Below are 13019 nucleotides of genomic sequence, written 5' to 3' on the forward strand. Positions count from 1 at the left end.
GACGCTTTATCAAAGGTGAATTCGAATGCTTACTCCGTCAATGCCACAAATTTACTTGTCGGAGGTATTGATGATGGATCAACCAACCGCACTCATAATAAGTCTTTCTTAAGTTGTAGGATCAAAACAAATGAAAGAGAATGAGTGAACCTCATTTTTAAATTCTTTGTTTTTCAACTTTTAAATCTTTTCGGAAAATACAAGTACGCCGTGGAAAAAATATAACAGAAAGAATATAGCAAAAAGTAAGAACACTTTTGTTGTTTACTTAGTTTAGTAGTCCAACAACTACTGCTCCAAGGTTCATGTCCCCTTGAGACTTTTTCGATAGACAATCTACTAAAATTCTCCTTTGAAAAAACTTCGAACGGAGATATCGAATACAAATGATGAAAAAGTGCAACAATCTACACTTTCTTATGTAAGTATAATAATAATTACTAATTAAACTTTTACCAATACTAGAAGTTAGCTCGAGCGTGAGTTCGATGTAGTATGATTGCATCACAACAGTTGCAAGATGAAAGCGCAGTATAATCGAGTAGAAACTTGTATCAGAATCATTGATAAGAGCTATGGTCGAAGACGGACCGGGGGGGGTCCAGGGCGCCTCCATGCATTCTGATTTAATGTGAAACTTCGATAATCAAAACACCCCCATGCATTCTAATCTGATCTGAAGGCTCGGTTTTTATCCTCTTTAGGATACCTCTGATGGATCTGAGGTGCTTCCATTGCCTCGAAGCTCATCCTTCATACTTATCACTTTCGGGGTGCCTCTAGTCATCTGAGGTGCTTTCACTAGGGGCGTCCTCCTTCACCTAAGGCACCTCCAGTCATCCCAGGTACATCTAACGAATTTTCTTGCATATGTTATTTTAAACACAATATGCCCCCGGAACACAAAGTTAGAAGCACAGATGCATGAATTGTGAATTAGATCATATCTAACCAAGACCAAAATCTAGTCTTGGTCTCAACTTAAATTTCCAGGATGGATCTAAGTTGGACCGATGTCTATTGTCCCATTGAGACTTGTCCTCATCAGATCACTCTCCTCCAGGTACTTACCTAACTTATCATTTGCAGAATCACTTAAATTCTAATCTCCTAACCAACCAGGTTTTCCTGCTAGATGTCCCATATGAACTTCAACCAGTTGTCTGATATTACTAGCCCAACTGCACTTCTTGCCATATATCTAGTCCTCTCTGACCTATCTGGCCTTCCTGCTAGTTATGTAGTTCTCCTGACCTAACTAGATTTCAGCCTGGTATCTGGTTCTCTAGACTCGTCAAGTCCTTCAGTCTGTACACTTGGTAAACATATTAGATTACAACATTACTTAACTTTGAACATTTAATTAACATCAAAATATAGGTTCGATTCTGGTGCTTCTTGCACCAACACATAGTGCTCGACAAAGATGTGCATAATTCCATGACGATAAATCCCTAATTCCATAGCCCTCCCCTCCCCCCCAACACACACTTTGAAAGGCATATAGATGCCCAAGAGATTAGGGGATGTTTTGTTGACAAAATAAAAGATTGACAAATACCGTATATCTTGTCAATGTCTCCGCATGGTATAGGAAGGATCAATAACCAAAATCATTCGACTCCTTGGAGAACCAGCTTGACCAACTTCAGCTTACCCGCATAAGATAAAGTATGCTTTGACCATGAGGTTAGTTTCTTGACCACCACGTCAAGAAGAGGCCTGTAGTTTGTGATATGAAGCTTTCTTATTGCCAAAGGGATTCCTAGATAGTAAAACGAAAAGGAACCTTCTTAAAAACCCATGAGCCTCAAGAGTTTAGCTCGTACCCTGTCATCAACCCCTGTAAAATATACATTTGATTTAAGCGGGTTGGCTCTAGCCCCGCTTTGTTGCCAAAATCCTGCAATCATCCCATAATCGCCCCAATGGTGGACTCATCCTCTCTTGCAAACAAAAGAAGATCGTCGGCATACGCGAGATGGGTTATTTGAGTTGCTTCATGTAGGGATCTTTTGCGAAAAATAATATATAAACGCAGCAGAAAAATTAATCCCTCTAGAGATCCATGTGAATACAACATACAAAGTTTGATAGAATGACTACCTTTGTTGCATGAACGATACAATCCTAGCAGCAACTTTTATTCGGAAGATCTTAACACGATCAGAATGATCGTGCCTCTTCTGTATCCACATAAACATGTTCCACATTCGTCGCACAAACTCTGTTTCAGAGAAGAACCACCTTCAATGTGCTAGCAACTTGGATGGTTCGGCCAAGAGAAGAAGAAGAAGAAGAAGAGGAAGACTAGAATGATTCACACAAAAATGCATTGCAAATAACTTTCTGTACTCATTCAATGAAGACAAAAGGTTTTTGCCTTTTGGTATCCTTTTCATTAATGCTCCATTAATCTCTATTAATGAATATTAATCCTCTTTAGTGGCTAAGTCTAATTCGGATTAGACTCAATCCAATAATCCAATGGTTGGATTCATTTAAATTTAACTCAATGAATCTAATTTGGATTAGACTTAAGTCAATAATCTCAGGCTCCATCATATTTTAGTCAAACTAAAATAAATCTATCTCCAAATCAATATATTTTTTGTGTGTGACTAAATAGGTTTTCATAACATTGATAATGTCTCTAAAATCATTTTAGATACATATGCAATGACTGACATCTAGCAATGCATCATTACAACCCAAGTGACGAGAATGTTAATATCGAACTTAACCTTTCTGTGTCTATTATCTTGTATAACTTAGTCCTTCCATCCTTAATATCTGGATTGATCCATGAGACATAAATCGTGTCATCCTCTTATCAATTTTTATGTTTCTTGATCTCTAAGTAAACACACTAAATCAAATAAGCTCAATATCTCATATTGACTAATTTGAGCATGATAATATATTCTTATGTCCTACTTAATCAATGGACCCATAAATACCACTTCTGTTATATGGAAGAGATATATCCCATCTACATCACTCATATCCCTCTATATAGCTTATTACATACCAAGCGATTGATTTTAAAGTCCACCTTGTTACATGTAACGTTTGTTGATACCAAAGTACACAACTCATTATGTAGGAAACTGTAGTGATTTCAGGTCTAAGGATTATTTATATCAATAGTCACTATGAGAATATTTATGACACTCATATAATGATCCATTAAATATTCTCATGGTGGGGTCAATTCAGTACATATTCTTTAATATATATCCATGTGTCAACTTGATATCTTAGATCCATGACTTGTGAGATTAAGTCATCAATTGACTTACATGATAGTCTCAACACAATATTGCCCTTGTATATTAATATTTGACTAGGAATAGTTAAAAGTAGTATATATATAGTCTCTAATTATCAATTCAATAAGTTGATATGTTGTAAACTAGAACCTACTATTCTAGAACATTATTATACTTTATTCATCTGACATAGATTTGAAGTAAATATAATAACCATAAACTTTATCTTTTATTAATGAAATATGATACAAAAGTTTTCTTGTCAATCATCTCATAATCGACTCTAAGGGATAATACTAACAGTTTCTTACTAGCACTAGTGTCAATCACTGAAATATCTAATACCCAGTGACTTAGTGTGACCATCATTCTTCCTTCATGTCAAAGTCTTGGTCAAAGGATCTGCAATGTTAGCATCGATCGATACTTTGCATATGCCCATATCTCTTCTATCGATGATCTCTCGAATGAGATGGAACCGTGGTAGTATGTGTTTGGATCGTTGATAAGAGCGAGGTTCCTTAGTCTGCATAATTGCCCCATTATTATCACAATAAAGGTCTATTGGGTTCGCTATGGTAGGAACTACACCAAGCTCTATAATAAATTTTCTGATCCAAATAGCCTCTTTTACTGCATCTGAAGCAACAATGTGTTGGATATGTTTGATACGGTATGTGCTAAAAACATGTTTCTTAAACAAGCACAACGGAAGACTTAACGATAAATAAACTAATTTATTACATCACATACACCACAGACATGCAAGATACAATCACATAGACAAGATCATAAAACAAAATGAAATCCAATAACAATTATTCTAGGTATACCTTATGGATGACTTGTAACGAGAAGGGCATCAACCTTTTACAACATTATCGAACCTTACCTCTATTCGTATCAACGCCGAACTCTTCAAGATAACTCTAAGAAAACAAGCTTCGCCTTCGGAAGGTACTAGCCACAAGAGCAAGAAAAGAATCAAGAAAAGGAAGAAGAAGCAACAATAAGTTCTTCTTCCTTTAGGTGGCTCACGACAATAAGAGGAGATCCTCTTGTTGTGATCGACAGCAAGAGAGAGGGAGAGAGAGAGGCATTGAGTTTAGGTTTCCAAAACCTAATTAAGTCAATAATGAATAATGTGTTAATTCTCTCTTAACCATATCAATATATATTCCTTTTTAATGAGTTGGATTATAGATCAATAAATCCAACTCATTATGCCTTATTCAAAAATTAATCCAGTAACTCCTTGGGTTGATTCACAACTAAATTAGGTTAGTTCACGGTTAAATCAAATTGGTTCATGACTAAACCAAATATGACTCAACTCTTTCATAAGAGATGTGACTCATTCGCGCTTCCGTTTCGACAAATATTTCCATATTTGTCTTATATATGATTCAACCAAACATTTATCTTTTGATCTAAGAATCATATTCTCTAACATGTTTTACATCTTTTAGAGACTTATGCATGTGACCCAATAAGTTCCCGATTTATCTTGGTCATCCATAATTAACTACTTAATTATGGAATGATCATGAGAAGCACCTAGTCGTTTATCATGATCCCCAATTAACTAAAAAATCACATTTGATCTTAAAACTAATTCTGAACCCCTTCAGCAGCTATAGTGAGTCATGCCTCGTTCCTTTCACTCATCTTATACTCACTTATTTTAGGGCATGGTTTATGTGTCTGCCCCTACTAAACTGATTATGTCATACCTAGTCCAAGTAATACTTTCTCGTTCTGTGGATTCAAATTACTCATACATGTATATAAGAGTCACATACGTACTCTTAACATGTGATGTTTTGGCCAAAGACTTTGAATAATAATCTAAACGAGTGACCATAGGGTATACGTCTCCTTGTAAGGAGTGATGAATCCTTTGTGGGCTATCCAAACACCTTCGAGTACTTCGACTTATACCCAAACATCTCAGATCCACACCTCCAAAAGATGTTTGCTTAAAATGTCAAAATATAAGTTAACATGACCAAGATGACTTATATACCTCAAGTCGAAGGAAACTTACACTTGAGTTGAAGTAAGAACTTCACAGACATATTCATATATGTAGAGAATCATATGAAGTCTTACAGCAAGTCACTCTAATAAACTAGTTACCATAACTAACATCCACATTTAACTCTCGACATCCGAATGTTTTCATCTACTGAGAAACAGCTATTTGGCCGAACCTAGGAGTATAACCCATGATAGTTTTACAGACTTGATGATGTCCGAATGCACCAATTTGATGACTAGGAAAATTCTAATACATTTATAATTGCACATGTAGAGATAATTACAAGTTGTGATACAATCACAAATTCTCTCATGTTATAAACAGTATTGCAAGCATTCAGTAAATGAGTTTAAGACTATGCAAACATATAATATACATTCAAGTAGTGAATCTACATTTATCAAATAAATAGTAAAATTATAAGACAATTGTCTTATGACATCCCTCAAAATCTAACATAATGTACTTGACCTCTATAGTAGAATTAACAACTGTGTCTTGCTTTGAACTCTTCTAGCTTATCACACCACCATTTAAGCAAAATACATATCCTGATTGTGATTTGAAATTATCCTTGTCAGTTTGAAACCTTACATCGTTGTAACCCTTTACAACAAGCTCCTCATCACCTCCAAATATCAAGAAATATTCTTTTGTTCTTCTCAAATACTTAAGAATATTCTTAATTGTTGTCCAGTGACCTTCACTTAGATCTAACTAGTATTTGCTCATCATGCTTAACGCATATGAGACATCAGGGCGAGTATAAAACATGACGTACATGATAGACCCTATAGCAGATGCATAAAGTATATGATCCATATGGTCCATTTCTTCTTTAGAAGAGGGACATTGAGTCTTTGAAAGACTCACACCATGTGATATCGATAAGAATTTCTTTTTGGAATTCTATATAGCAAAACGATTAAGCACTTTGCCAATATATGTACTTTAACTTAGGCCAAACAATCTATTAGATCTATCTCTATAGATCTTGATAGCTAAAATGTAGGCTGCTTCACCTAAGTGTTTCATTGAGAAACAATTCTCAAGCCATGTCTTCACAGATTATAGTATAGAGATATCATTTTCAATGAGAAATATGTCATCTACATACAGGATGAGAAAGATAACTATATTCCCACTAACATTTTTGTAGACACAAGGTTCATCTTCATTCTTAATGAAACCAAACGCTTTAATTGCATTATCAAATCAAAGATTTCAGCTTCTAGAAACTTGCTTTAAACTATAAATAGACCTTTGCAAGTTACATACCTTTTCAGCATCCTTTGGATCTACAAAATCGTCATGCTATGTCATGTACACATTTTCAAGTAGATTTTGTTGGTGCAGGGAGCATCAGACGATTGAACCTGAGTTTTGATTATGTTAAAGGGTTCAAAGTTAAGCTATCTTGTGATCTAACAAGGTTGATTGAGCTTGCAGGAAAAGTCCTAAGTGTTTTTAGGCAAAAGTCATAGTGGATTCTAGGCAAGTGGAAAATCCTAGGGGGTGGTAACCCTAAGTGATGAAAAGTCCTAGCTGCGGTTAGGTAGGTGGAAACCCCTAGGGGGCGGTAACCCTAGGTCTTAGATGGTGGTAACCCTAGGCGGAAATCCTTGATAGGCCGAGTGCTTCGGGCAAAATCTTAGAGTCGGGGACTCTAGGTTGAAATCCTGGTGGTCGCGGACCGAGTGGAAGTCTGGACGGGTCGTGGAGCGGACACCCAACATGAAGACCGAAAGCCTCAGGCACTGAACAAAAGTCCAGTAAATCTGGAGGACTGGTTTGATAATATGTATTTTCTCCTTAGAGGAGTAGGTGAGTGTGTGTTCCCCCGAAGAGGGAACAATAGGCGTCAGTTCGACCTAGAGTTTCGACGAAATTCAAAGTCAGAACCGGACAGTCAGAGACTATCAAATCTCATATTATATATATTGTTTTATGTCTGAACTAACTTTATTTTACAAAAAATAAGAGGCTGAAAAAAGTTGGTCCAAGCACCTAGAAGGGGTCCGAGCACCCGGAGTCGGTCCAGGCACTCGGAACTCAAAAGTTATCTGTAAGCTGATGTTATGCGCGTCGATTGGTCGAACCACATGTTCCAGGCACCCGGAGGGGTTCCAGGTGCCCGAAACAACCTATAAAAGCAAGCTTCGACCAGGAGCTTCACAACAAGATCACGAACAATTTTTGCTTCTTCGAGCTGCTCAGAAAACACTTCTACGACGTCCAAAAATTCCGACGACGGTTCTACTGAAGATTTCCTTATACAAAGTTATCGATATTCTTTAATTTTCAAATTACTTGTAAACAATATTTGTACTCTTTCACTAATTAGTGATTGCCCATCGAAATCACTCTCACGTGTGGGTCTTGGAGTAGAAGTCGTCACAGGCTCCGAACCAAGTAAATTCTTGGTGTTTGTGTTGTTTATCTTTATTTTTCGCTGCATATTTACTCAAAACGAACGAATTAACTACACACGTCATTCACCCCCTCTAGCGCTTTATGATCCTACATATTTCCATTCAAAAATATAGTTTTGACATCCATCTATTAGATTTCATAATCATGGTAAGTTGCAATAGCAAGCATGATCCAAATAGATTTAAGCATTACAGCTGATCAAAAAGTTTTATCATAACATATACTATGAATCTGCTTGAATCCTTAGCCATCAATCGCCCTTTATAGGTATCCATAAGATCATCCATGTCAGTCTTCCTACACCCAATGAGTTTGATCCCTTCAGGTGCATCAACCAAAGTCCATACTTGGTTAATGTACATAGATTCTATTTTGGACCTCATGGCCTCAAGTCATTTCTCAAAATATGGGCTCATTACAGTTTCCTGATAGGATGCAGACTCATGGAGACCAACAAGCATTACATCATCGTGGTCAAACAAGAGAAAAGAATATATCTCATGTTAACGATGTATCCTATTAGATCTACGCAGTGCTTGGTCTACTCGAACAAGTCGTTGCTCCACAACTTCTTGCGATGTAACATATTCATGATCCACAACACTTTATGGTGGCAGTTCAATTTCCATCAAGACCTCAAACTAATTTGCATATCTCAAATTTCTTCAAGATCGACTTTACTCCCACTAGTTCTTCTAGAAATTAACTCTCTTTCTAGAAAAATATCATTTCTAACAACAAACACTTTACCTTGTATGAGATTATAAAAGTAATATCTCTTCGTTTCCTTAGGAATTTCTATAAAATACCACTTATTGGATTTGGGTCCGAGTTTCTCTGAAACTTGACGTCAAACGTAAACCTTACAACCCCAAATCTTTATAAAAAATATCTTGGGATTTTTCCTAGTCCATATCGTATATGGTGTCTTTATGACTGCCTTAGACGAAACACGGTTAAGTGTATAAATAGTCGTCTCTAGAGCATGTCTCTAGAAAGAAATAAGGAAGATCTATTTGACTCATCATTGATCGTACCATATCTAATAAAGTATGATTTCTCCTCTCTAATACATCATTCCACTATGATATTCCAGGTAGAGTGAGTTGAGATATGATCTCAAACTCAATGAGATGGTTACAAAACTCTTAATACGCTTACTAAGTTGGTTTTGTACTTTATTCTTGAATTCTTTAAATTTTTCAAAAAATTTAGACTTGTGTTTCATGAGATACATATAGTCATATCTACTGACATCATTAGTAAAAGTAATGAAATATTGATAACCTCCTCTAGCTACTATATTGAAAAGGTCATAAACATCAGTATGTATGAGTCCTAACAAATCATTAACTCTTTCATTGTGTCTATTAAAAGTTGTTGTCATCTTGCCTTGTAGACAAGATTCACATACTTCATATGATTCAAAATCAAATGAGTCCAAAAGTTAATCCTTATGGAGTTGTGATATGCGATTCTCATTTATATGACCCAAGTGACAATGTTAGAGGTATGTTTAGTTTAAATCATTAGGTTTGAATCGTTTGATATTTATGTTATAGATTGAGTTTTCAAAGTCTAGAACATATAGTTCATTCATAAGAAGTATACTATAATAGAACATATCATTTAAATGAACAAAACGACATTTGTTCATTATTATAAATGAGAAACTTTTTTTATCTAAACAAGAAATAGAGATAATGTTCTTAGTTAAAACACACACATAATAGCACTTTTCAAGTTCCTAAATAAGTCCAGTGAGCAAAGATAAAGAATATGTCCCTAAAGCTATAACAACAACTCTTGCACCATTGCTTACTCGTAGGTCCACTTCACCCTTTATCAACAATCTAGTGTTTCTTAGGCTCTACACATTAGTACAAATGTGAGATGCACAACCGATATCTAATATTTATGAAGAAAAAATAGATAGATTGACTTCTATAACATACCTGAGGCAGAAGTCTCACTTATCTTCTTTTTAACTTCCTCCCGATATAATTTGCAATTCCTCTTCCAATGTCCGATCTCACCACAATGGAAGTAGGTTCCTTCCTTAGACACATCGCCTTTAGGTTTCAATGCATACGATTTGGTCTTGCCTTTGGCCTGAGTTTTACCCTTACCTTTGGGCTATCATTTACCTTTGCCCTTTTGCATCATTAATATTGTACTAGATTTTATCTTCTTAAGGTTGAGTTTAACAGTTCTTAACATGCTTAACATCACAGGTAATAACTTGTCAAGTTCATTCATGTTATAGTTCATGGCAAATTGACTGTAGCCTTTTGGCAACGATTGCAGAACAAACTCAGTGGCCAATTCTTGGCTCAATGAAATTGCAATCTTTCAAGGTTCTCAATGTACCTAATCATTTTAAGTACATGAGTTCCTATGAGACTTCCTTCTTGCATTTTTCATTGCAATAAAGCTTTAGATATCTCAAATCTCTCGTGTCTTACCTGCCTTTGATATAGTTATCTAAGATGTTCAACGATATCATGAGTATCCATATTCTCATATTGCTTCTGAAGCTCAGAGTTCATAATGACAAGCATAAGACATGACACATCTAATGCATCATCTTGATTGTTCTTATAAGTATCCTTATCAGCATGAATAGCAATAGTGGTGGGTGATTCAAGAATGAGTTGCTCTAGGACATATAATTTTTTTTCTTGTTTGAGAACAATTTTCAAGTTTCTGTACTAGTTTAGGAAATTAGCTCTATTGAGTTTGTCCTTATAAAGGGCAGATCACAGAGAGAGAGAGAGAGTATTCAACATATTTGATAATATGGTGATCTACAATATAAAATATAGAAATAAGTATCATATTTAAATTATTTAATTAGACCTTTAATTAAATGATTCTCCCATTGAACTGTAAACTTAGTAGGAGCAAGTCATGGATGTGAGCAACCGGAGTTTACCCACACTAGTAGCTCTAAACCCAATAACATTTAAGTGGGGATAAGATCCATATTAGGATAATATAGAATGTTTACCAATTACATCGTATGTAACTCTTGGATAATTAGGTGAACAAGACTATTTGTTCGTTTGCCTAACGTATGTGATATGTCTCTAAGTTCTCAATCTAATTGAGGCAACTTAGTTAAGTCACACCCAAAGTTCAATATTTGGACATCATAATTATCCTGTCATACTCTACCAAGATAAATTGAGTCACTTTGCTTTGACAAACATGTATACAATTGATTAAGATAATAGTGAGTACCAAACTTTGGTAGACATATGAAATTGACCTAATTATGATAAAACAACTAATTAAACATGCATCACATACATAATGACATACATCAACATATATACATAATTAGAAACATAATATGGTTATGACCCATCTACTACGATCTTCTCAAGCCAATGAGAAGATTGAAAGGTCAACCTAAGGAATTGCATCTTCTCCAAGTGTTTCCTTGGTTGTCATGTATTGTTGGCCTCCTCCTTTTCTATAGTTATCCAGTAGACTAGAACTATTCTTAATTGTACATTACAAATTTAAATAAACCTCGAGTTATATTCAAGGGTTGTCTAATTTTTTACAACTGAAAGTATAAAAAGTAAAAGACACGACTCACAGACCGTATTATAAATTACAACATATACACACACACATAATCCAATCACATTGGATAAGGGGTTATAACCATGCACCATGGCATACATCATTCGTAATAGATATTAACCATGTACTATAACATACTTTTATTATGATTCTCAACAACGATTTATGAGCCGTAACCTTACGGTGGTCCCACTAATTTTTTTTAACTCATTGAATCAGTTACTACCCACACTTCATGAAGAATAATCCGAGATCTCCCTCGTAACAGATTGATACATGTGACAAATACTATACAATTTGTTCACAACTGTTCGTGAGTTATTTCACAATCTGTTCTCAACAGATTGACACAGCTGCATCGACCATTATAAAAATCGTAGGTCATGTAAGATTTGTCAAATGAAATTGGACTATAGCACGCATTCATAATATGCATGAAGATACTACAATCCTTTAATTTGATCAATACAAACTATTTCATGCTCGACAAAAACACTCATACAATCATGTCAATCATAAAAAACACATGTTCGCTATTTATATCACATATGAAACATAACTAAAATAATTTTATACACATTTATAAACGGCTCTGATACCACTGTAGAGATCTTTTGCGAAAAACAATACATAAACACAATGAAAAAATTGATCCCTCCAGAGATCCATGTGAATACAGTATATAAAGTTTGATAGAATGACTACCTTTGTTATGTGAACGATACAATCCCAGTAGCAACTTTGATTCGAATGATCTTAGCACGATCAGAATGGTCGTGTCTCTTCTGTATCCACACGAACATGTTCCACATTCGTCACACGAACTTAGTTTCAGAGAAGAACCACCTTCGGTGTGCTAGCAACTTGGATAATTCGGCCAAGAAAAGAAAAAGAGGAAGACTAGAATGATTCACACGAAAATGCATTGCAAATAGCTTTCGGTACTCGTTCAATGAATATAAAAGGTTTTTTTCTTTTTGGTATCCTTTTCATTAATGCTCCATTAATCTTTATTAATGTACATTAATCCTCGTTAGTAGTTGAGTCTAATTTGGATTAAACTCAATTCAATAATCCAATGGTTGTATTCATTTAAGTTTAACTCAATGAGTCTAATTCGGATCAGACTTGAGCTAATAATCTTAGAATCCATCATATTTTAATCAAACTAAAATAAATCCATCTCCAAATCAACATATTTTTTGTGTGTGACCAAATAGATTCTCGTAACATTGACAATGTCTCTAAAATCATTTTAGATACATATGCAATGACTGACATCTAACAATGCATCATTGCAACCCAAGTGACGAGAATGTCGAGATTCAAACTAACCTTTCTGTGTCTATTATCTTGTATAACTTAGTCCTTCCATCCTTAATATCTGGATTGATCCATGAGACATAAATCGTGTCATCCTCTTATCAATTTTTATGTTTCTTAATCTCTAAGTAAACACACTAAATCAAATAAGCTCAATATCTCATATTGACTAATTTAAGCACGATAATATATTCTTGTGTCCTACTTAATTAAGGGACTTGCAAATATCACTTTTGACATATGGAAGAGATATATCACATCTACATCACTCACATCCCTCTACATAGCTTATTACATACCGAGTGATCGACTTTAAAGTCCACCTTGTTACAGGTGACATTTGCCGATATCAAAGT

Source organism: Zingiber officinale, chromosome 10A, assembly GCF_018446385.1.
Source record: "Zingiber officinale cultivar Zhangliang chromosome 10A, Zo_v1.1, whole genome shotgun sequence".
Lineage (NCBI taxonomy): Eukaryota > Viridiplantae > Streptophyta > Magnoliopsida > Zingiberales > Zingiberaceae > Zingiber > Zingiber officinale.